The following is a 24,194-nucleotide window of genomic DNA, read 5'->3' as shown; positions in this document are numbered from 1 at the left end:
TTGTCTTGCCATTTTGTCAAATTTTAGCTGAAGATGTTCCATAATCGGAACGAAACATGTACTAGAGATTATATGGTTTATGTTATGTAATTAATAAACCTACTATATAGAAATTGTTAAGTATTGGAAGGTGGGAACCTACTCATAACTTAACCTTAGTTAGATATAAGATAAAATTCATGCGAGGTACGGGGAGACATGGAAGTTTCTATTTCCGGAAATAGATGATATCAGTGAAGTTGAAAAAGATGATATTGTTGTCAAACTTCCACCGCCATATACTTCAGGTGGAACTGCACGCAGTGCAGCATTGAAAACTTTCGGTGTGAACTTCAACTTTTGCAAGGACAAAGTTATGTAATCAAGTGAAAAGTGTGCTTCAAACAACATTTTATACCGATTGTTGTATCGATTTATGTATGTTCATAAGTGCCCCATGTGTAGTTCAAAGGTACCCCAGGGGTGGGGTAGTTATGAACATGTTACATCCTTATCATTTTCTATTAATAGGATGCATCAGACTCTTAATTTTGTGGTTCATTCGATTTGAAACTATGTATAATATGTTAGTCTTTCAAGAATGTTGTGATTTCGATGAATAAAATATTTTGGATAGTAAGAAAAAAAAATTCTCAAAATTTGTTCAAATGTGCCCCCTTCTCCCCTACACCTAAGTGAGGAACACCATCGGTTTGCGTTGCCTATGTGTAGCGCCATTATGTGAGAAACACCATAGGTCTGCGTTACCTGTACGACGTCCAATACTTGTGAGTAGTACCATCATATGTGGCACACCGTGAGTCTACGCTACTTTTGATTAGTACCCCAACATGACAAATACCATGGTTCTAGTTTACTAGCGATAAGTACTATTATGAGGGGCCGTTGACCTGGATTTTGGACCCCTTTAGATAACAAGCATCATCATCATCATCATCATCATCATCATCATCATCATCAGGATTGTGCTTTAGAAGTTTTCCCTTGGTCGGTAAGGCTGTTTCTTTATGGTAGTTTTTGGGTAGGATCCACTCATTATTTTGGGTTCATGTCCATCCATTCATTCTTCATGCCATTTTTTATTTTGGTCAGTGGATGATTTAAAACTTTTGTTTTGTTATTTCATTTCGTACCATCAGGGGCCGATGACCTAGATGTTAGGCCCCTGAAAACAACAAGCATCATCATCATCATCATCATCAAAAGTCATACGCCATTTCATTTCATCTTGATGTAACTGAATGTTTCCTCCATCATGCTCCTGCTGTGCTGTGTGTTGATTCCATAAACTCAGGGTTTCGTGAATGTGCTGTATGGTTACAGTTCACGGAATATAGGCAACCATTTTACAATAATAATTAAGAAGTGCAGCTGCACATTTGTGTACCTAGGCCTTCGAAGAGTGGTTGGAACACTTGCACGAAGTCTCGATTTTCACATACTCCGGTGTTAATATACACGTACAGTACTTGCCATAGCCCCTCGTTGAAGATCTGGCCTACCTCCTCTGTGTAAATTGATAAAATAATACTTTCTGTTTTCCTCGCACTTTTTTTGTTTTCTGGCTACCTTTTTCCTCTCTCCATTCGCCTCTTCATCCGGATTGTTCGACTAGATCTATATTATTCCTTCTTGTTATTCTTCCTGTACAGTCGGGCTGAGTGCCTCAGACGGTTAAGGTGCTGACTTTCTGAGCCCAATTTGGCAGGTTCGATCCTGGCTCAGTCCGGTGGTATTTGAAGGTGCTCAAGTATATCAGCACCGTGTCGGTAGATTTACCGGCACGTGAAACAACTCCTACCGAACAAAATTATGGCACCATGGCATCCCCGAAGACCTTAAAACTAGTTAGTGAGACTAAATGATGATTATTACTCCTTTACATTTATTTATCTTGAAATCTACGTGGTAATAAGTCAGTTATTTTTTATTGGTATAATGCACAATGTACTGATGTCCATTGTAAGTCAACGAAGCCTTCATGGTCGTAGTGATCTCCGTAGCTGTAGAAAATCATCCTCAGTTCAACACGGAACACTACCTTTCACCAGGTATGAACTGTAGCAATGAAATCTAAAGGCATCTATCTATATATCTATTTATTATTTTTTTATATTTTACAATCGAATGGACCACTAAGGATAACGCTACAACTTTGTTTCTTTCTCTTCGTGCGGAGTTTTCTCTGTGTCCAATACTCCATGCGTTCGCTGCCTTGCTTCCGTTGTTCATCTGTCCAGGCTCTTCCGGTCTTCTAAGTTCTTCCTGCGGCTTGAACACCTTCCAAATTCTTCAGTGTGTTCCTAAACGTATTCCTTTCTAACAGCTGGTCTTCCAAGATGCTTAACCTTCCCATATCCTTCTTCGTTTCCTTAATCCATGCCGTAGTGGTCTTTTCTCTCCAGAAGTAATCAAATATCTGTTTGGTAAGTCTGTTTGCGTTCATTCTGTACAGATGTCCAAGAAACGCCAGCCTCCTTTTATTCATAGTCTCTGAGATTCTTTCCACCTTCTGGTAAACTTCTTTGTTGCTCCGAAGTTTCCATTCGCTTTCAGTTTGGGCAGCTCCCGTAATTTTTCTGAGGATTCTTCTTTCCAGGGCCTCTAGCTTCTCCAGATTGTAGTTCATATTATTATTATTATTATTATTATTATTATTATTATTATTGTTGTTGTTATTATCTATCAATCTACCGCGTGAGTACTCCCCTCCTTTGCTTCAGCTTTCCAACACTCTTTGAGCCTCGGTGCAAGTGTCACTCTTCGACATACCCATGCTCAGTAATTTCCAGGAATGTCTGGCATTCCGTGCAAATATCAACACATTCCATCTCCCTGCAGGTGTTGCAACATTTTCGGAGGAGCAGCCACGTCAAGAATTTTCTGTTCGGTGGGATGTATGAAATGGCGTATGGCTTTTAGTGCCGGGAGTGTCCGAGGACAAGTTCGGCTTGCCAGATGCAGGTCATTCAATTTGACTCCCGTAGGCGACCTGCGCGTCATGATGAGGATGAGATGATGATAAAGACAACACATATACCCAGCCCCCGTGCCAGCGAAATTAACCAATGATGGTTAAAATTCCCGGCCCTGCCGGGAATCGAACCCGGGACTCCTGTGACCAAAGGCCAGCACGCTAACCATTTAGCCATGGAGCCGGACGGTGGGATGTATGATTTGATAAGAATGAAACCATTCTTTTTCAGTGGGGACTCAGTTAATATTGCTTACTAGTAATAATAATGTTATTGCTTATACGGCCCACTAACTACGTTTGACGGTTTTAGGAGATACCGTGGTGCCGGAATTTTGTCCCGCAGGAGTTCTTTTATGGGCCAGTAAATCTACCGACACGAGGCTGGCATATTTGAGCACCTTCAAACAGCACCGGACTGAGCCAGGATCGAACTGCAAGTTGGGGTCAGAAGGCAACCGCCACAACCATCTGAGCCCCTCAGCCCGGCATAGCTTACAAGCTTTCCACTCTGTCGAATACGAATATAAGACTTAGAAGATTATAAAACACCTGTAAAATGATAAATTATAAGTTTCGTTCTACCAGAACATCCTCGCGTTCTAACAGATCACTTTTAACTATGCAATAACCGACTGGTACAGCTGCATCTAATTTTTCGAACATATGCAACCCCTGCTAGGAACTAAATATCTCTTAGTAGTATCTTACGCAACATCTTCCGCCAAGTTTATGTATACTTAGCCCAATACAGACTTCCCCATACAGTGCAAAAAAACGGTGCAAGAGGCAGTAAGTAAGGCCTATCTGAAAAACACTGCACCCGTTTATGTACAGCACAGTCCAATTCTCTGATCAGTTTTTCGATAAATTACTGTACTGTACACCCTTGTAGCTGTCGGTAGAGAACTGATTAGTCCAGGAGGCCATTTTCTCTTCATGGAAAACATGGTACGTTAGGACCAATTACAGACATGGTAATTCACCGCCATTTTGTACAGTCTCATCAGGACCGAAATTGATAGAAACATACTTTTCACTTTGTACTATGACCTATGGCATGTAAATACTCTACAGCAGATGTGATCACTTACGCCGTGTAATTACTACCGCTAGAGTGATAGATTAAAGCTTAAAACCGAAGCATATGGCTGTAACACATCAGTAATTTTCCGAAGCGAGAACTTTCTTTCTCATTGTGAATATACAGTGTTATAATACTTGAAATCGCACACTTGAAGTAGCTGCGTGGAAATATACATGGTTTTATATAGGCTACCTGGCCACTCGGAGCAGCGAGAGTTCAAACCCTCCTCCACTCATACCTGTTTAGTTTTCATTTCTTACACCGGTAGGCATCCTTTCTTCGAAGACTTGTCTTATCTGAAGTCTCAGATATCCTTATAAGGAAGTTACACCGAGCTCGATAGCTGCAGTCGCTTAAGTGCGGCCAGTATCCAGTATTCGGGAGATAGTAGGTTCGAACCCCACTGTCGGCAGCCCTGAAAATGGTTTTTCGTGGTTTCCCATTTTCACACCAGGCAAATGCTGGGGCTGTACCTTAATTAAGGCCACGGCCGCTTCCTTCCCACTCCTAGCCCTTTCCTCTCCCATCGTCGCCATAAGACCTGTCTGTGTCGGTGCGACGTAAAACAACTAGCCAAGGAAGTTACAATAACTAGACATTCTAAATAACCGGGCGAGTTGGCCGTACGGTTAGGGGCGCGCAGCTGTGAGCTTGCATCCGGGAGATAGTGGTTTCGAACTCCACAGTCGGCAGCCCTGAGATGGTTTTCACACCAGGCAAATGGTGGGTATGTACATCAATTAAGGCCACGGCCACTTCCCATTCCTAGGCCTTTCCTTTCCCATTGTCATCATAAGACCTATCTGTGTCGGTGCGACGTAAAGCAAATAGTAAAAAAAAAGCATTATAAATATCTCCACATAAGCACCGATTGCCCTCTGTGGTGTGATAAGCTGCCACCCCCGGAGGCCCGGGTTCGATTCCCGGCTCTCCCACGAAGTTTGAAATGTGGTTCGAGGACTGTTAATGGGTCCACTCAGCCTCGGAAGGTCAACTGAGTGGAGGGGCTTCAATTCCCACCTCGGCTATCCCCGAAGTGGTTTTCCGTGGTTTTCCACGTCTTTTCCAGACAAATGTCGCCGGGATGGTAACTAACTTAAGGCCACGAACGCTTCCTTCTCTTTCCTTGCCTATCCCTTCCAATTGTCCCATCTCCCCACAAGACCGCTGTACAGCATAGCAGGTGAGGTCGCCTGGGCGAGTTACTGGTCCTTCTTCCCAGTTACATCCCCGAGCAAATCTCTCACGCTCCAGGAAACTGCCGTAGTGACGGTAGGGGCAGGGTCCCTCCCAGAGTCCGTTGGAAAAACCAATCCTGCAGGGGAAACGGATTAAGAAAGAAAGAAAGAAAGAAAGAAAGAAAGAAAGAAAGAAAGCACTCACTACGGACAAACGTATTGTGAATACCACTCGCACCATTATGCTGGATTCATTCAACCAAGTAAAAGGTACACACTCCAAGCGTAGGGAATAGTTGGAACTATCTGGGCTTAAGAGAGACATGATTATTTAGCAGACTGTGGTGTTAACAGCAAGATAAAATAGTCTGCACATTCCAGTTCAGAAATTGTAATATACATGACCAGTTTCGAAGCTATAGCCTAGATTATTCCATAAGTATAGGGTTACGAGAACCGTTCATTATCGCTTCGAGTGACTAAGTACATGTTACTAATCGAAGCCAACATGTCATTTTTCGATGGATTCAGAGTTCGAGTCTAGTTTCGATCTTTTCAATTTCATTTTCCTTCTGTTCTCGTAAATACATTCTTAATTAAGTTTTAGCTTTGTTAAGTCTCAAAAGTTATTTTTCACCTTTACAAAGAAAGCATACATAAGAAAGGAAAAATAACTTGCAACTTTCATGGTAAACGATTACAACGAACGAAGCGCACTCAACGTATTGCCAACGTAACGTAATGACACACTCATTGCAGGAAGTAATAGCGCATTTTCGAGTCTATGAGCGGCTGACAGGTGTCTGGACTTCAAACTGAAACCTGCTGGAAGATTTCACCACGTATGTTTCAGCGTGCAAGAACGTCTCTCCTCCACCATGCTTTGATTTGCTTTAATGAAGGAGGTGGTTGATTTGATCATTCGCTTAATTCATGGAATTATCATGAGAAAGCCCATCGCACCTCCATCGGTGACAGATCACCTTCTTCTTCCTCTTTCGTTGCGACCTCTGTAGGACCACTAGTAGCTTCGTCATGATTCGGATTTCCTTCTTTTCCTCCAGGAACCCCTTCATCCTCTCCTTCTTTCCCATTCTTCGGTTGAGATTTTCTGTTTTCTCTTTTCTTGTATCCGCTATTGGTGCTTCTCTATCCTGTTCTGTACATTTCTCTGCCATTGAGCTCTGACATATTGGTTGGTGTCTATATTTATTTCTCCAGTTCTCTGTCCCTTCCACCTTGATCATCATCTCAGTCCAGTCCTTTTGGAGTTCGACAACCCACTCCCTTCTCGTTCTACCCGTTGTCTGCCAGACTCTTCTGGTCTTTCTCCTGATCACATATCTAGCAAGCCTTGCTCTTATGAGTCTTATTTCCTCAGAGATCGTCCTCATGGTTCGGTACAGTTCGTCTCTTGATCTCCGTTCCCTTCTTTCACCCTCTCTTTTTTGTCCCAGTATATCCCTCTGTCCCATGACTTCCTAGTTCATCGCCTCGGCCACCTGCAGTACCACGTTCCTCACTGTTGCCTTGTAGTGCCTGATCTTCGCATCCGTTGATGTTTCTTTTATTGTAGCCTATATTTCTCTGGTCGCAAGATAATTCGTTTTCATCCTACTCATCTTCTCTTTTATCCATTCGCTGATCCTGTCCCTTCCTGTTACATAATCTCCAAGGTAATTACACTTGTCTGCCTTCTTCACGGTGCTTTATGATGTTTTCCAATCCCCAATGCTGTTCAGAGTCTTTGTCTTGTTCTATGCGATCCGTAGTCCTGTACTTCTGGCTGTCTTGCTTATGTCGTCGAGTTATTTCTTTACACATCTTCTTCCGTCTGGCGTACTATGGCTATGTCGCCCGCAAAGGCTAGGTAGTCCACCTGTGCCTTGTTATACTTCTTGTCCCCCACTTGTGTCTTTGGTATCCCCATGTTGTCGATTGTGGTCCTTCATTCTGATAGTGCACTCCTGAGTCTCGCCCTTGAGCTTGTGTCTGTCAGTACCTCACCCAAAAGTTCTCGTGTGGTGCCATCTAGTCTTCTGTTCTTCAGGATCCTCCCCAGCGTCTGTCTGTTTATATAGTCGTATGCCTTCTTGAAGTCTACGAAGGTTGCTACCGTCTTCTTGTTCTTTAAGACCCTGTGCTGTATTAGTTATTTCAGAGTAAAGATCTACATGGTGCACCCTCGCACTTTCCTAAAAACCCGCTTGATAATCTGCTACTGTACAGTCTAACTGTTCTTCTATTCTTTACAGAAGGAATCTCGACAGCACCTTGTAGCCGATCTCTAGTAGTGATATCCCTCTGTATTTGTTTGCGACCCTCTTGTCCCCTTTCTTGTGTATCGGTACTATGATTACATTCTTCCACTTTTCCGATAATGTCTCCGTCCTCCAGATCTCAGTAATGTCATTGTCATGTTGTCTATCGCCTTGTCGCCATCCCACTTTATTATCTCCACCGATATCGCATCATCTCCGATCGCCTTGCTATTCTTCAGATCCCTTAAGATTTGTGCCAACTCATTGCTGATCGGAGGTTGTGGCTTTCTCTTTCTTCTAGGTCCGGTCCGAGTTCCAATTCGTCTCCATGTGGTTCGCAGTTCAATAAGATGTTAAAGTGCTCTGCCAGCATTTTACTGTTCTCCTTCGCACTTATGATCAAGTCCCCCTCTTATGAAAAGTTCTCTGCTCTTGTGACGTGTCGGTTTTTTTAACATTCCGAAAAACTCTCTGGTATTGTTCTTCATGAAGTTGTTCTCAATCTCGCCCAATTTCTCCTAGCATGTAATAGAATGAATGCATGACAAGTACATTGGAATAAATGTGTGGTTATGAAATACAAAGTACCATGTATGACTTTATTTTTGGTGACACCATAAATAAGCTACATGACTGTCTTGAGTGGCAAGCCGCTGTCAAAATTCCAATTCACAGAATTCACAGAATTTAAAAATAACCTGACCCAAATAATAGACGTACTCTGCGTCAGAGTAATCCCCAGCTGACGGGCGAGTTGGCCATGCGGTTAGAAGAGCGCGGCTGTGAGCTTGCATCCGGGAGATAGTGGGTTCCAATCCCACTGTCTGCAGCCCGGAAGATGGTTTTCCGTGGTTTCCCATTTTCACACAAGGCAAATGCTGGGACTGTACCTTAATTAAGGCCACGGCCACTTCCTTCCAACTCCTAGGCCTTTCCTATCCCATCGTCGCCATAAGACCTATCTGTGTCGGTGCGACGTAAAGCCAATAGCAAAAAATTTCCCCAGCGGGATTCATTAAGGGCTAATAAAAGGTAGACTGGAATGTTGAATTTCTTTACTCTCGCACGCGTCTAAAATTTCAACGCGAATTGCTTAAAAAAGAATGAAAAGTTCAAGCTTAAGTGAGAGGAGATCAGTTTAGTTTCCAAAGATATGAAGGATCATGTGAAGCAATATTTACTCTTCATCTGATCTTGAAATACCGAATGAAGAAGAAGAACAAGCCTATGTATATGGTGCTTTTAGATCTAAAAGAGACGTTTGATAACGTTAGCTGATCTATTCCAAATAATTCTCTGAGGTTTCAAATTCAGAGAATACTTAACAATCCCTTCAAGAATCAAATTGTGGTGGTCAGAATCGACTGATATGAATGAATTATTCAGAAACGAGTGACACAGGGATGCAGCTTGTCTTTCCTCCAGCCGGTGAAGGAAAGCAAAGAATACTTTAGGAAATGAAACAAAATTTAAGGGAACAGAATTAAAACACCTGTCATTTTATTCGAGTCGGAAGGGGAACTGAAGAACTTGGACAAGAAGTATACGATGAAAACGAACAAATGTAAATGCAAGTTAATAGAATCTAGTTGAAAGAAGTCAGGTAACACCGGATATACAGATCAGGCTTGGAAATTCAATTTTAAACGACGTAAATGAATATTAGCCAGCCCCGTGGTGTAGCATGCCTGCATCTTACCTGATGGCCTCGGGTCCGATTCCCGATAAGTTCAGGAATTTTAATTCTGGACTGAGGACTGGAATACGTTTCACTTAGCTTCGTGAGATCAACTGCGGAGCTATCTGATATGAGAGGCAGTGGCCTAGTTATGAAAATCAAGCAATATGGCTGAGGATGTCATCATCAACGAGCTAGTATATTTTAGAATGCCTATCAAGTTACCATCTTTGAAGAAAGTTGAACTGGTGGCTGCCAGGTCTTAAATGTGCCTCAGTAGGCGGAGCGCTGTGTAAACGAGTTCGGAACTGAGCTGGAAAATGAGACATTTTCACACAGATCTTATTCTTTAGTTATAGCAGTTGGAGATTATTTCAGTTGATGATGAAACTATCGGATGGAAAGCCTAACTATATCATGCGTATAAGTTTTCATTGAGCAGAAGGTCACTACAGGTCGCAACGTACTGTAACATAAAATAGAAGAAACAAAATACCTAATATTTTTTTTCTTGTAGTGACATATTGTTGAAAATGATTAAATCAATGATTGTTTTATCACAAAGATTTGCAGATATCCACACATCTCCAATTTATCGACAAGCAGAAGTGTGTAGGCTTACGGTACAAGATTACGGATTGGGATGCTTATCTAAACAGCCAAGAAAGTTAAACACACTTCAAAGGCACATTTTCTACTTAACATTTTATAACACAGGCTGGAAATAAAATTTACAGTAAAAAAGTTGAATTTTGGATTGATCTGTTAAGTCATATTTCTCGATTCGAAGCAGCTCTTTCATTCACATTAACCTATACGTATTTTCTAGCTCTGATTTGTTGTCGCATGAAAGTATTACTTTTTTGTACAACTGTCATACGGTTTACTGCTTTCAATCCTTGCGTAATAGCTCTGTACCTGTAGTGCAGTCTCATTTAAAATGCTGCTTTAAGAGGCGTCTTGCCATGCTGGTGTAATGGGTTTCCTCACTGAACTCGGCAGCAGGAAATAAATTATCGCTACTGTAAAATAACTGGCTTGTAACTGACAAGATAACTTCAGTCTGTAGCTTTAACGTAAGGTTTATGTTACATCTTCGCGATGTGACATTCTTTCTGAACACTTTTTCAATCACCTGACAATTTTACAACATCAAGAGCTGGATAAGGAAACTATATTTACCATCTTTCTAGGCAATAAGTTCTTTCTTCTCTTCGGAATGCTGAGCAAACATAACCTTCAGGCAGTCGTGGCATTTAATTTTCTTTCCCACCTCACGGATGACATTTTCTGCTATGTACTCAACAACATTTTCAGAGTACTTGGTGAAATGAAATGAAATGTCGTATGGCTTTTAGTGCCGGGATATCCCAGGTCGGGTTCGGCTCGCCAGCTGCAGGTCTTTCTATTTGACTCCCGTAGGTGACCTGCGCGTCGTGATGAGGATGAAGTGATGATGAAGACAACACATACACCCAGCCCCCGTGCCATTGGAATTGACCAATTAAGGTTAAAATCCCCGACCCGGCCGGGAATCAAACCCGGAACCCTCTGAACCGAAGGGCAGTACGCTGACCGTTCAGCCAACGAGTCGGACTAGAGTACTTCGTAGCACAGCAATCATGACCAGTTGAAGTGCTGTCATCAGAAGGAACCGTAGTGCATAGATAAGAGAAGCATCACTCCTTGTCGATGGGTCAGTTTGTCCCAGTAAACGCTTCCGGTATGCTGATCTGAATTGCTCTCCATTGGGATTATTTCTCTTTCTCCCCTACTAGAATGAGAAGAGCAATTCTAAATTGTCGGTTAATGCTTTGGGTAACTAACATCTCCTATCTTTAACTAAACACCGGGTCCCGTAGAGAAATGGAACAAGGGTTGGACAGACACAGATATAGTGCTCTTCAATGTTCTGAACGGAGAGTACTTTGCTGTTTGGGATATCACTTGTCTCTCTTTATATTCATCGGTGTCCGGACATTTCGTACCACGGACATTCTGTACCACTTAACCCTCTACTGCATACTGTTGCCGTTCGTCAACAAATAACTTTTCACCTGTATAAATGGATAAATATTGTAGACAGAGGTAGTTTTACGGCACACCTTCAACTGTACAGTCAATTAAACACATATCACGTTCGTCAACAAAAAACTTTTCACCTGTATAAATGGATAAATATTGTAGACAGAGGTAGTTTTACGGCACACCTTCAACTGTACAGTCAATTAAACACATATCCCAGTGATGCCTTGTTTATATATAGGATGTTAGGGGTATACGTGCAGATATTAAGCTAGTCGGCAAAGAAAAATACATCTCACTATATTTGCTATGTACTTTTTACCTTGTCCTATTAGTTTTCCCAAAACTGAGCCAAATATTTCAGGACCTAATGTGTTTTGAACGGCCGTAGCAGCATACGCCGGTTACGTCATTCTGTCCACGCGTAGTGGAAGTACAGTAGCAGAGTATAGGGCTTGTTGAACCTGTTTCTTATCGCAGGCCAACACATGTTGTTGTGCACTTCCCCTAAAGGCTTGCCAATTAAGAGAGGTTGACTCACGTGCCTGGCCACTTGCTGTACTCGAAAACCGGTCTAGGATAGTCTGTGTGAAAAGTTCACAGAATCCTTACAGTGACGTCGAAGATCCGTACCAGCACATGCATGCGAATCAAGTGTTGTGTAGTTGTGTGTGATTTATAAGACGTCAATGGCATTACTCAGTGATCCAAGCTGACAAAATGAAAGGAAATAGTTAATAAGTAAATGAAAAATGAGCGCAATATTTCTGTGCTGTTATTGCGACAGTCTATGATGAATTTCTGACAATAGACAATGCGAGTTGTCTATGCTTATTCATAAACTTTTCAGGGCAATGAAAGGACGGTGGACACTGAAAGAAAATGCTGCAAGTATTCAGCGAAATTGTTATTAATGAGACAAATTTCAAAAAACCGTAGTTGCATCCATCGTGAACATTGCTCGAGGGAAAAAGAGCTGCTGTGGAATTGCCGCCGGGCATTTGTAATAGAAGGCTTATTCTTCCTTTTCCTAATCTATTTACCCTCCAGGATTGGTTTTCGCTGGGACTCAGCAAGCGATCCCACCTCTACCGCCTCAAGGGCAGTGTCCTGGAGCGTGAGACATTGGGTCGGGGATAAAACTGGGGAGAATGACCAGTACCTCACCCAGGCGGCCTCACCTGCTATGCTGAACAGGGGCCTTGCGGGGGGATGGGAAGGGATAGACAAGGAAGACAGAAGGAAGCGGCCGTAGTCTTAAGCTAGGTACCATCGCGGCATTTGCCTGGAGAAGTGGAAAACTACGGGAAACCACTTTCAGGATGGCTGAGGTGCGAGTCGAACCACCTCTACTCATTTGACCTCCCGAGGCTTAGTGGGCCCCGTTCCAGCCCACGTACCACTTTTCAAATTTCGTGTCAGAGCTGGAAAACGAACCCGGGCCTTCGGGGCGTGGCAGCTAATCACACTAACCACTATACCACAGAGGCGGACGGAAGGCTTATTACTGGACAGTAAGTGCCGATAGTTAAAATGATGACTGTAATGGACCCGCTTAATTAGAACTTCCGTAATAATAATAATAATAATAATAATAATAATAATAATAATAATAATAATGTCTTTACGTTCCACTAACTAATTTTCACGGTTTTCGGAGACGCTGAAATGCCAGAAGTTTTTTACCGCAGTGTTTTTTTAATGCAAGTACATCTACAGACACGAGACTGGCGTATATGAGCACCTTCAAATAGCACCGAACTGAGCCGCCATCGAACCTGCCAAGGTGGGATCAGAAGACCAGCGCTCTATCGTCCGAGCTACTCAGACCGGCATTAGAGCTTAGAATAAGTTGGTCGTGCGGTTGGGGGCGCTCAGCTGTGAGCTTGCATTTTGGTGATAGTGGATTCGAACTCCACTGTCGGCAGCCGGGGAGATGGTTTTCCGTAATTTCCCATTTTCACATCAGGGAAATACTGGGACTGTACCTTTATTTAAGCCTCGAACGCTTCCTTCCCACTTGTATCCCTTTTCTCTCCGATCGTCGCCGTAAGACCTACTTGTGTCGGTGCGACATAAAACAATTTGTAAGTACATGTTTCAGTAATTTCGGAGACATGTCCGCAATTATAAGGTTAATAATAATTCGGACTTGTTAAAGTTCACTATTTTCTTAGTGTTTTCTGGCTGATTACCAGCTACGAAGTTTGAGTGGGGCGTTTAACATTTCACCATTATCATCATCACCATCATCATCATCATCATCATCATCATCATCATCATCATCTGTTTACCCTCCAGGGTCGGCTTTTCCCTCGGACTCAGCGAGGGATCCCACCTCTACCGCCTCAAGGGCAGTGTCCTGGAGCTTCAGACTCTTGGATACAACTGGGGAGAATGACCAGTACCTCGCCCAGGTGGCCTCACCTGCTATGCTGAACAGGGGCCTTGTGGAGGGATGGGAAGATTGGAAGGGATAGGCAAGGAAGAGGGAAGGAAGCGGTCGTGGCCTTAAGTTAGGTACCATCCCGGCATTCGCCTGGAGGAGAAGTGGGAAACCACGGAAAACCACTTCCAGGATGGCTGAGGTGGGAATCGAACCCACTTCTACTCAGTTGACCTCCCGAGGCTGAGTGGACCCCGTTCCAGCCCTCGTACCACTTTTCAAATTTCGTGGCAGAGCCGGGAATCGAACCCGGGCCTCCGGGTGTGGCAGCTAATCACGCTACCCACTACACCAGAGAGGCGGACCGTTTAACTTTTATTTTCATAATAGTTAGTAATATTGGACTAACACAGTTTTTATTATAATATTGGTGAGTGGCTTTACGACGAATGCAAGCTGATAGCCGCGCGTTCCAGTCACACGGCCAACTCGCTCAGTAATAATAATAATAATAATAATAATAATAATAATAATAATAATAATAATAATAATAATAATAATAAAATTAATTTCGTGTGGCTGTTACTAGCCGATTGCAGCCCTTGTAAGGCAGACCCTCCGATGAGGGTGGGCGGCATCGGCCATGTATAGGTAACTGCGTGTTAATGTGGTGAAGGGTAGTGTTATGTGTGGTGTGTGAGTTGCAGGGATGTTGGGGACTTCACAAACACCCATCCCCCGGGCCATTGGAATTAACCAATTAAGGTTAAAAGCCCCGACCCGGCCGGGAATTGAACGGAACCCTCTGAACTGAAGGCCAGTACGCTGACCATTCAGCCAACGAGTCGGACAATAATAATAATCATAATAATAATAATAATAATAATAATAATAATAATAATAATAATAATAAATGTTTACGTGCCAATGGAGACGCGCGGTTTCGGAATTTCGCCCACAGGCATTCTTTAACGAGCCTGTAATTCTACCGATCAGAAGCGGACATATTTGAGCACCTTCAACTACCAGCGGACTGAGCCAGGATCGAGCCTGCTAAGTTCATGGAACCAGAGCTTGAACCGTCTGAGCCACTCAGCCTGGCAACGTTTATTTTGATACGTTTAATAGGCACTGCAAAAGCAGAATGCTTTAATTTGCCATTAAACATGTTCTTTTCGTTTGGAAGCACGAAAGGAAGGTACGTTTAATTTATTTATTTTCATAACATGTCCCTTATTTGTATGAAGCAAAACGTTCGATGTGCTTTGACAATTCAATTCTGATACTACTCACTTGGAAATCCTATCCCGTGCATTCTTTCGTTGACGTAAGAAACTTTATTTACGTACACGTCAATACGGGGTGTTTCTGCATACGGCGAGTTGGTCTCCCAAGAATCCATGGTATTGAAATCACACTGTGGGAGAATATTCCACGTAAGCAGTTTGACAAATGCACTAGACCTGTTGTTCGGTTGTCTGTTGTTCCTAGCGACGGGGATGTGGTAGGACGGGTTCCCGCTCCTACATGAAACCACCGGACTAGAGGTATGAGCTCTCTGTCCGTCTGTCTGTCTGTCTGTCTGTCTGTCTGTCTGTCTGTCTGTCTGTCTGTCTGTCTGTCTGACCTTGACCTGAATAACAGCTGTCAGAGAGGCGAATTATCGTCCGTACTAGCACGCGAGTTACTTTGTAGCAGCAGTAGTAGTAGTAGTAGTAGTAATAGAATATGAATAATGCCAGTGTATGAATACCACGAATACCATGATATGCTGCTAGTGTATCGTGTGGCAGAACAGTACACGTGTCGCCCTCCATGAATCTATCGGAAAAGGCTTCCCAACAGACGGGTGCCGAATCCAGCAACGACACTTGCTGTACTGCAGCGTAATTGCGATACGCTTTCAGAAGCGATGGCCTAAACGGCCACGTGTAATTCTAGACGCGGAAGAAGACATCCTGACAATCGAAATGAAATGGCGTATGGCTTTTAGTGCCGGGAGATCCCAGGACGGGTTCGGCTCGTCAGGTGCATGTCTTTTGATTTGACACCCGTAGGTGACCTGCGCATCTTGATGAGAATGAAATGAGGGTGAAAACAACACATACACCCAGCCCCATGCCAGGGAAATTAACCATGATGGTTAAAATTACCGACCATGCCGGGAATCGAACCCGGGACCCTGTAACCAGATTCCAGCACGCTAACCGTTTTGCCATGGAGCAGGGCATCCTAACAATAGTAAACGGTGATGCCGGGTGCCGTACGCGTAGTATAACACGTGCCGTTGTTGTACCAACTTAGACCATACGTAGGACACTACATGAAAAGCGAGTGCATCCTGACCATATTCAACGGGTGCAGAGTCTTTGACAGCTGATTACCATTCTTTTACGAGTTGATGTACGTCGCCACGACACAGATAGATCTTACGGTGACGACGTGACAGGAAAGGGCTAGAATCGTGAAGAAGCAACTGTGGCCTTAATTAAGGAACAGCACCAGCATTTGCCTGGTGTGAACATGGCAAACCACGGAAAACCGTCTTCAGGGCTGCCGACAGATTAGTTCGAACCTACTATCTCCCGAATACTGGATACTGGCCGCACTTAAGCGACTGCAGCTATCGAGCTCGGTTTTTTGGTTCTTTATGTGTGTTCGAGAAACTTATATTTTGTTTCTTATTCACTACGAGTTACAACAGAAGACACTGCGTTTTTAAGGGCCGATGACCTTAAAACAGCAATCTTCATCATCATCATCATCATCATCATTAACACGTACAAAAATTCAAAAAATGCTTGTTTTATATTCATCACTACGAAATAGGAAAAAATCAATCAAATTAGTTATTTCATTCCCACACCTCGTAGAGGGGTGGGTGGGCCGTCAGCTATATGTGTAGCTCTTGGGCCATGGAGTAAGGGAGTAGAGTTGTGAGGATGAAATAATTCAAGTTGGACGTATGTCTTGTACATACAATAAATTGAATTGAATATGTTAGCAAATACCTGACCGCGCAGAGAGATAACCACAGCAACAACACGGACCCCAGAGGAGGCCCGCAGAACACACCACCCAGGACAGGGACCCCCCAAACACCCCGTTTATTGAGTAAATTTTCATGGTGCCATGTTGACATAGTACAATGTTGACATACATACCTGGGTAAATAAACAAACAAACAAACAGAGAGAAGTGGTTGGCCTTGAACTTGCTGTGCCGAGTGAGACGAGTTGTTAGTCCAGATATGTGAACAAAACAAGCACTGAGGTCATTGACCATGCTACACTCTTAAAGGCTACAGAGCAGATTGAAGGCGATGTATCACAAGGCCAAACTTAAACATGTAACAGAACGTAAGATGTAACTGTGGCACATGAGAAACGAAACGCAACCCGGGCTGGGGAAACAAACACAGATCTTGCAGCACTGTCTTGAAGCAGAGGACAGAAACATAGATGTACACCGGCACACGACACAAAAGGTGAATTAAAGACGGAAAAAGTATTGTGTCATATGAAGCTAAAGAGAAGCTATAAATAAACGAAATAAACTAAATCTAAATAATAATAATAATAATAATAATAATAATAATAATAATATAAAAATAGCAATAATATTAATAACAAAACATCAAATATGAATAACAAGTATTCGACTTAAAAGGAGAGTAAAAAGAGGAATAAGACGAAAGTATGAACAGGTGAATCATAATAATAATAATAATAATAATAATAATAATAATAATAATAATAATAATAATAATAATAATAATAATAATCAGACGAGGAAAATGAGTAAGAAGAAGTTCAATATGAGTGGTAGCAATAATAATAAGACTGAAAAATAATAATAATACCGGTAATCTTATTTGCTTTACGCCACACTAACTACTCGTACTGTTTCTGGAGGCGCTGTAATTTATTCCCGCAGGAGTTCCTTTTACGTGCCAGTAAATCTACCGACACGAGGCTGACGTATTTGAGCACCTTCGACTGGCACCGAACTGACCCCAGATCGAGCCTGCTAAGTTGGAACCAAGTAACCAGTGCTTTAAACGTCTGAGCAACTCAGACTGGCCACTTTTATTTTGATAAATTTATTTAGCCCTGCAATGGCAGCAGTAAGTTATGCTTATTTCACCATTACACATATGCTTTTCGTTTGCAAGCACGAAATAATAATGTAACTTTTTACGTCCCAATAACTACTTTGACGGGTTTTGGAGACGCCGAGGTGCCGGAATGTTGTACCGCACGGCTTTTTTTAATGCAAGTAAATCTACAGACACGAAAATGGAGTATTTCAGCACCTTCAAATACCCCCGAATTGAGCCTCCATCGAACCTGCCAAGATGGGATCAGAATACCAGCGCTCTATCGTCCGAGGTACTTAGCCCGGCATTAGAGCTTGGAATACGTTGGTCGTGTGGTTAGGGGCGCGAAATTGTGAACTCTCATTGGGGAGATACTGGGTTCGAACTCCACTGTCGACAGCCCTGAAGATGGTTCTCCGTGGTTTCCCATTTTCACATCAGGAAAATGCTGGGGCTGATCCTTTATTAAGACCACGAACGCTTCCTTCTCATTTCTACCCTTTTTCTGTCCCATCGTCGTCATAAGACCTATCTGTGTTGGTTCGACGTAAAGCCAATTTTGGAAATCACCATAATTAGGAAAGTATACAACTATCGAGATCCATAGTTATAAACAATGAGAATTATTTTCTGGGCAGACATTATTGGCGAGTAGTCAATAATAATAATAATAATAATAATAATAATAATGATAATAATGGTATTTGCGTTACGTTTACGGTTTTCGGAGGCGATAAGGAGCCGGAATTTAGTCGCGCAGGGGTTCTATTTACGTGCTACTAAATCTTCCGGCACGAATGTGACGTACTTGAGCACATTCAAATATCACCGGACTGGGCCAGGTTCGAACCTGCGAGGTTGGAGTCAAAAGGCCAACACCTCAACCGTCTGAGCCACACAGCCCGGCAGGAAACACGAAATGTAGGTACGTTTAATTTATTTATTTGTATAACATATCCATTATTCGTTTGGAGTAAAACGTTGGCTGTGCTTGCCTAATTCAATTCAATCCCATGCTTGCTTTCGTTGGCGTAAAGACACAGGTTTTCAGGTCATTTCCATACTCACTAGACCACGAGGCTGACGACCACAGATATCCCAATCCCCAGGAGACACTCCTCAATTGCAGTCTTGCTTGTACAGCCGGCCAAGCAGGTTGTCTGGCCGGGCCCTGCTAACTTGACGAGGACGGTAGTGTGAGTGTTTGTTCATTTGAAGTTGCAGTTATTGAACAAGTACAGTTAGGAAACAAGGCATCCAAAATTACACGGCAAAACACCCTGAGAGTTGTATTTGGCAAGGAGCAACAAAGACCAACAGCTCACGAAATTCACCAGTGGATAGAAGACGTTCTAAAGGTATGTGATGATGAACTACAAACAATTCAACTAGTTGGAAAACAGAATGCAGCCTATCTCAAATTTAATAATGACAGAAGCTACCAGAAGTACTTACATTCCTTTAGAGGTAGAAATTCTCTTACATTAATGAATGGCGATTCAGTAACAGTTACAATCATGCCCGGTGAAATAGAACTTATCACTGTACGCTTAATGAATATACCGCTGGAAGTACCAAACGAGCGGGTACAGTACGTATTGCAGAATTATGGCAAGGTACAACAGATAGAAAACGAGAAGTGGTCAAACAGATACCGCTATCAAGTCGATACAGGAATAAGGGCAGTTCAGATGTCAATTGAAAAGCCTATTCCTTCAACCCTCAATGTAGCGGGTTACGAGGCATATGTAACCTATCCCGAACAGGAGCAACATTGTTTTTCATGTGGAAGTTGTTCTCATATTCGGACTAATTGTCCCACTAGATTTACTAACAGCAAACCATCGACGGCATCTAGATCACGCTTCACATTGAGCGATCTATTCAAACCTCCCTCATTTGACAGTGCGCGGTCAGATAGAGAACCCGCTCTCACGGATGTAAACAAACCAACGTCCGTGCAGAGCAGGATAGCGAACGGTGCAGTGGAAAGTAGCACAGATAGCAACGTCAACCCTACAACACCTGGCTTAAGTCATGACAATAAGTTAGAACATATGGACATAGAAACACACTAGTGTTAACAGCCGATTCACAGGATATAGCTAACGCACCTGCAGGGGACCAATTTCCATTACCTTCAAATGACAGTACAGACTCAGATACCGTATCAGTAGAAGAAACATTAGATATCAGGGACATACACGTATCAGATAAAAGAACCATAGAAGAAAATAACGCGATCACAAACACGCTGAGACAGGAAGACCAACAACTTGATACAATGCCCATCACTCTTCAACCTTTGACAAGGTCTGAAGCTGAGAGCCAGCGCCCTCCGGAAAGTACATTATCTTCGTCTGATATGGATAGGTCTGTGATCACTGAACAGCATCCTCCCACTCTCGGATCGTGGAACAGTCAGATGGACCTGGAGGAGGAAGTATTGCGGAGTGAGGACCCAATAGCAGAAATATCGCTTGATGTAACAAAATGTAACCCCGGTCAGCAAAAAGTAAGCAAGTTAGCTAGTAAACAACGAAACCATCCGTATAAGACAGGAACGAGTAAGCAAGGATTACCTCCCCCGACTACGAAGAAATAGTTTGACAGAATATCAACATGTGGACTGCATTCTATTTTTCTCTCTGTTGTAGTGTCATGACCCTCACACTAACAGTGGGGACAGTCAACTTCAACAATAATTCATCACCAACTAAAATGCATGCTCTGCTGAAATTTCTACAGTGTCATGATATAGATCTTGTAATGCTACAGGAGGTCTCCATCAATGATTTTTCTTCGGTATTAAACTATAATGCCTATGTAAACACTGGTAGTGATAACCTAGGTACTGCTATCCTTACTAAGTCAGGTATTGAACTGCAATCCATAGAGAAGCTTCCCTCTGGTCGTGGAATGAGTGGCAGATTTCAAGAATGCCTGTTTTACAATGTTTATGCACCATCTGGGCGTAATAAACGCAAGGAAAGGAACGAATTCTTCCAGTCGGACTTACCATATTTACTTCGCTCCTTGCCTACGCATTATGTGATGGGGTGTGATTTTAACTGTGTACTGCGTGCAGTAAATTGTACAGGTCCCTTTAAGCCGAGTAGCATCTTACAGACTTTAGTTACAAATCTCCAAATGTGTGATCCTTGGGTGCTAAAACATAATACCCCAGGATTTACTTTCTTTTCTTCAAATTCAGCAGCAAGACTGGATCGATTTTATGTTCTTCAAAATTTAGCTAATGACATAAGTCGTGTAGAAGTAGTACCAGTCACATTTTCTGATCATGAAGCTGTTATCCTACGTATAAGATTAAATATAAATTTTATACCTAGAGGACGCTCTTACTGGAAGATGAATGTAACCTGTCTTCAAAATTCTAGTATCCTTGAAGAGCTGAAATTGCTTTGGTCAGAATGGAGTAAAAGAAAGATTAGATATCAAGATTGTGCTGATTGGTGGGATCGGTATGTAAAGCCGCAAATAAAGTATTTCTTTAAGCGAAAATCTTACGAACTTTATCAAGACGAGGAACGTCTAATAAACCTTTATTTTAGGTGTATTTATGACTTACAAGAAAACTACCAGCCATCACCAGAGAGAAGAAGTAAAATCAGCCGCTATAAAGCAAAAATACTTTCTATATATCACAAACGACTGCAGGGACTCAAAATACGCAGTCGGGTCAACGAACCAGTCGAAAATGAACGGATCAATCTTTATCATTTCATGAAGGACTTCAAGCGCCGCAGATCATCTCTCATATTGAAAGTTCAGGACCCAGAAGGACAAGAGTACATAACACAACCGACTATAAGTAAGGCTTTCGATTCCTTTTATCGACAACTGTTTGATGCCGAGGCCATCCACGACAATGAAATTAATTGTTTTACTGACTGTAAGCCTCCACCGCTCGGAGAAGAGGATAACTCAAGCCTTGAAGGACCCATAACCAAAGAAGAGGTTTTAAAAGCGATACGGAAAGGGAAGAGCTCAAGAACACCTGGGATTGATGGAATACCTCAGGAATTTTACTCTACCTGCTGGCCGATAATTGGAGAAGACCTCACCTGCGTCCTGAACACTGTGTTACAGAGGAAACAACTCTGTGAATCACATCGTCGAGGGATTGTTGTACTGATAAAGAAGTTCTCTACAGCTATCACTGTCAATGACTATCGCCCAATTACCCTCCTTACTTACGACTACAAAATATTAGCCAGAATTCTCGTCAACAGATTACGACCATTATTATCCTCCATCATTCACCCTGCACAACACTGTGGAGTGCCTGGACGAACAATTTTTGATGTTACCTGTTCGCTGCGTGATTACGTGGCGTCCACGGAACGCACTCATTCACAGAGCTTACTAGTGTCCTTAGACTACCAGCGTGCGTTTGACAGTGTGAATCATCAGTATCTGCTAAACTGCTTAAAATGGCATGGTCTTAGTCCCACATTTATCTCTTACATTCAGTGCCTATACACAAACGTATCTGCGATTTTGCAAATTAATGGCTTTCACACTAAAACCATTCCCATTAAGAGGTCAGTAAAACAAGGATGTCCGGCTTCGATGGTGCTGTTTACCTTGGCTATAAATCCTCTCATTTGCAAGCTGCATAAAGAAATAGGAGGAATAACACAAGGAAGTGCAAAGCTCGCGGTAGCTGCTTACGCGGATGACGTCAGTGTAATATTATCATCGGATAACGATATACTCCACATGCGAAATGCTCTCGCACAGTTCAGTGCAGTATCTGGGTTGTCTATTAACTATCGTAAATCGAAAGTGATTCCGCTAGGAGACTGGGCATCATTACCTCAACTCCCACCGCTACAAACGGTAGAATCACACAAGATACTTGGAATACATTACACTCGAAAGACCAGTGACATGAATCAACAAAACTGGGGACCTGTTGTCAACAATATAAAAGTCTATGCAAAAGAACTCTACTGCCGAGACCTCTCTCTAATCCAAAGGATCTGGACTGTCCACACATACCTTCTATCACAATGCTGGTATCTTGCACAAGTACTACCACTGCCTGCAACGTTTGCTAGACAGATAATATGTGCTAGTTCCTGGTACATATGGCGTGGCAATATCTTCCGAGTACCGATAACTACCTTGTGTCTTCCACCAACAGCTGGTGGACTTGGGTTGGTAAACGTCATCATTAAATGTCAAGCCCTCTTCTTGAGTCGTGGAAGAAAAATAGAAATGAACCAACGGAGCTTCTCATCTGCTTGGCTGAAACACTGGTCTACTGTGACGGACTTGCACAATCCACCTGATCTTCGGATTGTCCCATCTGCCCTGAAGTATCTCCGCATTTATTTGCAACAATGGTGCTATTTGACGGAAGCCAAGTTCGTATCAGAAGTACAATTAACACGTCGGGTTTATGCTGATTTATTTCGTCTAACACCTACACCACGTATGCGTTTATTTCAACAAGTGCCTTCAAACACCGACTTTAAACAACTTTGGAAAAACATTAGTGCCCCTCATCTCCCTGCTAAAGTGCGATCTACATGGTATATGGTAGTCCATGACATTGTACCCACAAAAGAACGGCTATATCGAATACGATTGACTGATTCGGACTCCTGCTCATATTGTACTCAACATGACTCAATACTTCACAGACTGACCACTTGTATGAGGGTCAGACCGGTGTATATGCAAGCCAAAGTGTTTCTCCACTAACTGAACTTCACAATCAATAGAGATTACCAATTCATAAGACCAGATTACCTCCTTACCCCAAGGACAAAGCACAATTCTTCACTATGGATAATTGGACACACTATCCATTTTATAATGACTACTGATGGACAGCTGGACAAGGAACTTTACGGTGCATACCTGAAGAGAACAAGATGGAAGTTTGTTGCTCCCCGAGTCAACGACGTGTGTGGACATTATCTAAGTGATTTGTGGTAAGTAGTACTTTGTTGTTGACGTCTTTGTTTGGTTTTGTTACAGGAATTACGAAAGTGCCACAGGAATTTCGGATACATTACGGACTCTAAAACCTCAACAGAGAGAAATTTGAACACAGTACAGTAATGTCTTTGTCTAGAATACTCTGTGAAACTAGTTTGTATCACTTCTTAGGTGTGTCTAACATGTAACACGTAAACAGCATTTTTAAAAAGACATTCCAGTCCGTACCAGAATTACAGTATTTCTTTGAAGATGTAACATTAAAAAATCTGTAATTTACTTGATCAATAAATCTATTAAAAAGTTGCAACTGAAGCAGAACAACATCCCCTAAATGACGTAACAGCAAATGAACCAGTATAACGCTGACAATTCGATACAGCTCCAGGGTCCGAAACCGATAACTAGGGTTGTCTGACGCCCCTAAGACGGAACTAAATACTAACAACAACAAAACCAGTCTGGCGAGAACGTAATGTAACATGGTGTACACCGGTAGCAGCCTTCTGCTGTTATCGTAGTTCAGTTGATCG

At 42.5% G+C, this 24,194-nt stretch overlaps 1 protein-coding gene across 1 annotated transcript in view; it reads left to right on the top strand.

The window, feature by feature from the left end:
* LOC136862721 (cadherin-like and PC-esterase domain-containing protein 1) overlaps positions 1 to 24,194 on the top strand; it is a 1,291,344-nt gene that overhangs the window by 1,187,119 nt on the left and 80,031 nt on the right. The gene's annotated exons all lie outside the window — the stretch shown is intronic.

This window comes from Anabrus simplex, chromosome 2 (genome assembly GCF_040414725.1).
Source record: "Anabrus simplex isolate iqAnaSimp1 chromosome 2, ASM4041472v1, whole genome shotgun sequence".
Taxonomy (NCBI): domain Eukaryota; kingdom Metazoa; phylum Arthropoda; class Insecta; order Orthoptera; family Tettigoniidae; genus Anabrus; species Anabrus simplex.
The sequence above is the reverse complement of the archived record's forward strand: the minus strand, read 5'-3'. Positions and strand labels throughout refer to the sequence as shown.